Genomic DNA, 5,206 nt, shown 5'->3' on the forward strand with positions numbered 1-5,206 from the left:
CCCATCCATTTATCATTTTTTTCATTGAATAAACATTTGATTACTCATAAGAACCCAAGCCTGGTAGAGAATGAGAGGGCTGATGTATGAGTCCATCCCAGTCTCAGGAGTGTAAAATTCCCATTAGATGCCAGCTTCAGAGAGAATTTTAAAAGTAGAATAAATTCCATTTTAGCTTGATCGAACTCCTCTGAATGAAGAATAAGGAAATTATTTAATTCCTCTGCAGTCTGCCTAAAAGCCTTTCCCCTCGTTGATTATCCCGAGTTCAATGTCTTATTAGAATCAAAATCATCATAGTTTGGGGAAGGTTTGATCTCATTCTGCTGCAGCTAAGGCTTCCATCTTGGTTTGTCTATGCTTCAAAATACCACAGACTGGGTGGCTTATTAACAAGGAAGATGTATTTCTCACAGTTCTGGAGGCTTGGAGGTCCAGGATCAAGGCACCGGTTTATGGACTGACGACTCTTTGCTGTGTCCACACAGGGCGCAAGGAACAAAAGAGCTCGCTGGGCCCCTTTCAGGGGAGCACTGAGCCCATCCGTGGAGGCTCCCCAGACACCGGAGCTGCCTCTCCTCAGACCCTGCCTCCTACTGCTCTGGGCATTAGGATGTAACATAGGCATTTTGGTGACACACAGATATTCAGTCTACAGCAACCTCTGTTCTCAGAAATACTCCAGACAGAAGCTTTCAATCGTATTAATATATGTTCATTGCTCATATTTAGAAAGCTACAGTAGCGTGTTTGGCTGGAGATGGATGCACCGTCGCAGCATCCCATTGTGGCCCACACTGAAGGGTCAGCGTGCTCAGGTTGCTGTCTGAGCTTGTCCGCTGTGCGTGCCGCCCTAGCGCGACTAACGCCGCACACCGACGCATTGCGACTTCGGAGGCCAGGTGCGGAGGCATCCGGCCACGCCTCTGTCTTCCGCTGCTCCTGCCTGTGTCCTCTCGGCGAGGCAACGGCGCCTGCGGGAATCGATGCGGTGGGCACACCATGTTGTGAGGTCTGCGGTCTTCAGTCCTCCTAAACAAGGATGTTCGCCGGAGCGTGCACAGTTTCTAGCTTACCTTTAAAAAAGTATATGATTTATTTATTTTAATTGGAGGCTGATTACTTTACAATATTGTACTGGTTTTGCCACACATCAACATGAGTCCGCCACAGGTATACATGTGTTCCCCATCCTGAACCCCCCTCCCTCCTCCCTCCCCGTACCATCCCTCTGGGTAATCAGAAATCTTCCAGCAAACAAAAGCCCAGGATACTAGCTTACCTTTTTATCCAAGTGAAGCTTCGAATTATGCGGTTCAAAACTTCTAGAAAACAGGGGCGACACGCCTTCTCAGTTAACAAGGGCTTTACTGTAAGAACATAGCAACACGTGGACAGGGCGCACGGGCTTCAGTCCCCTTTATATTGCTCTGATGACCTCAAAAACCATGTTGTTTAATGCCCTCCACTTAGACCTGTGATCAAGTGATGGGGATTCAGGCAGTCTTCAGAATATCAACAAGGAAGGAGATTTAAACAGATTCAAGAAAGATGCTAAATTAATAATATTCTGACTTTCTCTTTCCGTCCTTCTAATGCCTTACTTAACAAAGATAATTATGCTATCTAAATCACTTTGCCGTACAGAAGAAATTGTCACAGCATTGCAAATCAACTATACTTCAATAAAAAAAGATAGTTTTGTTATACTGAGAAGACTAGTGTTCTTTGATAAAAAGATTTTTTTGTCTTCATACACTTTATGTGTCCTACAGTCTGCCCTAGTATCAAACAATTGTTAGCTGAACTAAGGTGGAAAGGATTTGCTTTGGGATTCCACAGACTTAAAATTCTCACTTTGCCTCCATCTACCCACATCCTCCCAGGTGGCTGAGTGGTAAGAATCTGCCTCCAATGTAGGAGATGCCAGAGATGCCGGTTCAGTCTCTGGGTCGGGGAGACCCTTTGGGGGAGGAAATGGCAACCCACTCCAGTATTCTTGCCTGCAGAATCCAATGGACAGAGGAGCCTGGTGGGCTGCAGTCCCTGGCATTGCAGAGTCAGACACGACTGAGCAACTGAGTACCTATTACCCACACACCCGTATCTGAGACGCCATTCCTCCTCCTACCTGGTCGACTCTCTCAGAGTTAGTGTGAGACCTTAATGAGACAGCATATGCAATACTTGGAAAGGTACTGGTTCTAAATGAATAGTACGTCTTTTCTGCTCCTAATCTTTTCTATATATCAGGCTCCAGGGAAGTGACTGCATCTTACAATCTCCTGGTGTGCAGGTCTTATCCCAGATCAAATTTTGCTAAATCATATTATTATATCATACTCTCTGGAAGTGGGATCCAGCCAATAGTACTTAAAAAATCTCCCCTAGGTTATTGTAATGTGCAGCTGAATTTGAGAACCACTGCTGCAGCTGCTGCTAAGTCGCTTCAGTCGTGTCTGACTCTGTGCGACCCCATAGACGGCAGCTCACCAGGCTCCGCCCTCCCTGGGATTCTCCAGGCAAGAACACTGGAGTGGGTTGCCATTTCCTTCTCCAATGCATGAAAGTGAAAAGTGAAAATGAAGTTACTCAGTCATGTCCGACTCTTATTAGAGACTGCATGGACTGCAGCCGTAGGCTAAATGTTTCTTGGTTGCTTGAATGCATTGGTTTTCAAACCTGAGCCTGCTTCAGAATCACCAGGAGGGCTTGTTAAAAAACACAGATAGCTTGGTTGTACTCCTGGAGTTTCAGTTCTGTCGGTCTGGGATGAGGGTTCCTGTAATTGGCATTTCTAAAAAATTCCAGGTCATGCTGATGCTGCTGGCTTGGTAATGATGCTTTTGAACCACTGTTCCAGGGAAACAGTTTTCAAAGTGTGATCTGCACCCCAACCTCATCTGAAATGCAGGGGAAGCTTGTTAATAATGCAGGCAGTTCTCCCTAGCCAGACTCTTACATGAATTTTATCTATTAGAACTCAGGTAAGGAATAGGTATGGATATATTTCAGCCTTTTGAAGCATGTTTTTCTCTCTGAGATTCAAGGATAAAATAGATCTAGCTTATATACTATCCCTCATTATCCAGATTTACAACTGGCCTTCTCACTAAGTTCAGGATCTATGTATGTGTGGATGCTGCTGCTGCTGCTAAGTCGCTTCAGTCGTGTCCGACTCTGTGCAACCCCATAGACGGCAGCCCACCAGGCTCCCGCATCCCTGGGATTCTCCAGGGAAGAACACTGGAGCAGGTTGTCATTTCCTTTTCCAATGCACGAAAGTGAAAAGTGAAAGTAAAGTCCCTCAGTCATGTCCGACTCTTAGCGACCCCATGGACTGCAGCCCACCAGGCTCCTCCACCCATGGGAGCAGGGCATAATTCTAAAGATTTCTGAGCTCTACCAGAAATATGCTAAGTTATATTATCTGGATTAGATCCCTTAATTCTATTATTTCAGCAGTCTTTCAAGGTAACTCTTAGGAGTATAAATGTCTAAGAAACATGCCCCTGGGCTATGTGGAAGATTCTTAGGGTTCTCTTAATTTTAGAAAATGAAAATGGGACTCTACTGTCAAACACCTATGAGATTTACCTGCAAAGCGCCTTAAACCAACAGACTGATGTAATGTGGGATCCTATAGTATCAAGGATTATAATCTTTATCTTAAGAGAGAAGCAATGTTATATTTCTGGCGGGGGACATCCGGAACTTCTTCCACCCAGTTACAGTCATGAAGAGTGAATAGAATCAGTTTTGTCTGGGAAGGAACAGCTCAAAGAAATAAAAGACAAGAAAGAATTAACCTTCGAACAACATTCTTGGCCACTGAAGCCCAATAGAAGATTCACATGGTTTGCACGTGATTTCTAATTAGTAAGCTAAGCCTAGCGAAGCCTGCTTTTCCAACCACCCTTTTAAAGGCACTCTTGACCTCCTTGTTCCTCAGGCTGTAGACCAGTGGGTTCAGCCTGGGGATGACCACGGCGTGGAACACGGACACCACTTTGTCTGTGCCCAGGGAGTGGCTGGAGCTGGGCTGTAAGTACATGAAGATGACGGTCCCATAGAAGATGGAGACAGTGGTGAGGTGGGAAGCACAGGTGGAGAAGGCCTTCTGGCGTCCTTGAGAAGAGTGCATCCTCAGGATAGCAATAAAAATGAAGAGGTAGGAGGCCAGGATAACCAGAAGAGCAAAGAAGGTGTTGCACGCTGCCAGTGCGAAGAGCACAATCTCATTTGTGTAGATATCAGAGCAAGAGAGAGCCAGCAGTGGGGGAATGTCACAGAAAAAGTGATTCACCACATTGGAACGGCAGAAGGAGAGGTGGAAAGTGAGGGCAACGTGGACGGAAGATTGTAAGAGTCCACAAACACAGGAGCTGGTGGCCAGCAAGGCGCACACGGCTCTAGTCATGGTGGTGGTGTAATGCAGGGGTTTGCACACGGCCGCCTGGCGGTCAAAGGCCATCGAGGCCAGGAGAAAACTTTCAACAGTGGCAAAGGCTGCAAAGAAGAACATCTGGGTAGCACATGCATCGTAGGATAGAATCTTATCCCCTGTGAGAATCCCCGCCATTACTTTAGGAGTAACAGAGGAGGTGTAAACACAATCCACTAGGGAGGGGTTACCGAGGAAAAAGTACATGGGCGTGCGAAGTCGAGGGTCCAGCAGAACCAACACGGTCACCCCGAGGTTCCCAACCAGAGCAGCGAGGTGGGTGAGAGTGAAGGTTGTGAACGGGGACCTGCATCTTTAGAGCATCTGCTAACCCCACAAGAAGGAATTCAGTCGCCTCTGAAAGGCTCTCCATCAGCTGGGGCGTCAACGTGAGTGGCGTCTATGGCAAGCTAACAGATACAAGATGATGCTATTTGGTCATCTTCATGGGAAGTAAACTGTAAATGGGGTCTCTAGTTCATGTGTGAGCTTCTTATGGAGGGAACGAGCTCATGGGTGAGAAGCTGAACCAGATGGGAAGTGGTGGGTTGAGTGAGATCGTTCATCTAGAAGTGGTATGGAAAACGCTAGAATGCCCTTACTGACTGTGGCTGTGAAAAGCGGATCACGTTATGACTCTGGGTCACATTTCAGCTTGCTTGCTTGCTGTAAGTTATACCCCCCTCTTTTAAACCATGTAGGACTCTTTTTATTTCCATCTCTTACAAGCGCACTTGCCTAAGGTATACATCAAAGGCTTAA

At 46.3% G+C, this 5,206-nt stretch overlaps 1 pseudogene; it reads right to left on the bottom strand.

The window, feature by feature from the left end:
* Positions 1 to 3,850: 3,850 nt before the first annotated feature.
* LOC102186034 lies at positions 3,851 to 4,817 on the bottom strand (annotated as a pseudogene).
* Positions 4,818 to 5,206: the final 389 nt, after the last annotated feature.

Source organism: Capra hircus, unplaced genomic scaffold, assembly GCF_001704415.2.
Source record: "Capra hircus breed San Clemente unplaced genomic scaffold, ASM170441v1, whole genome shotgun sequence".
Classification (NCBI taxonomy): domain Eukaryota; kingdom Metazoa; phylum Chordata; class Mammalia; order Artiodactyla; family Bovidae; genus Capra; species Capra hircus.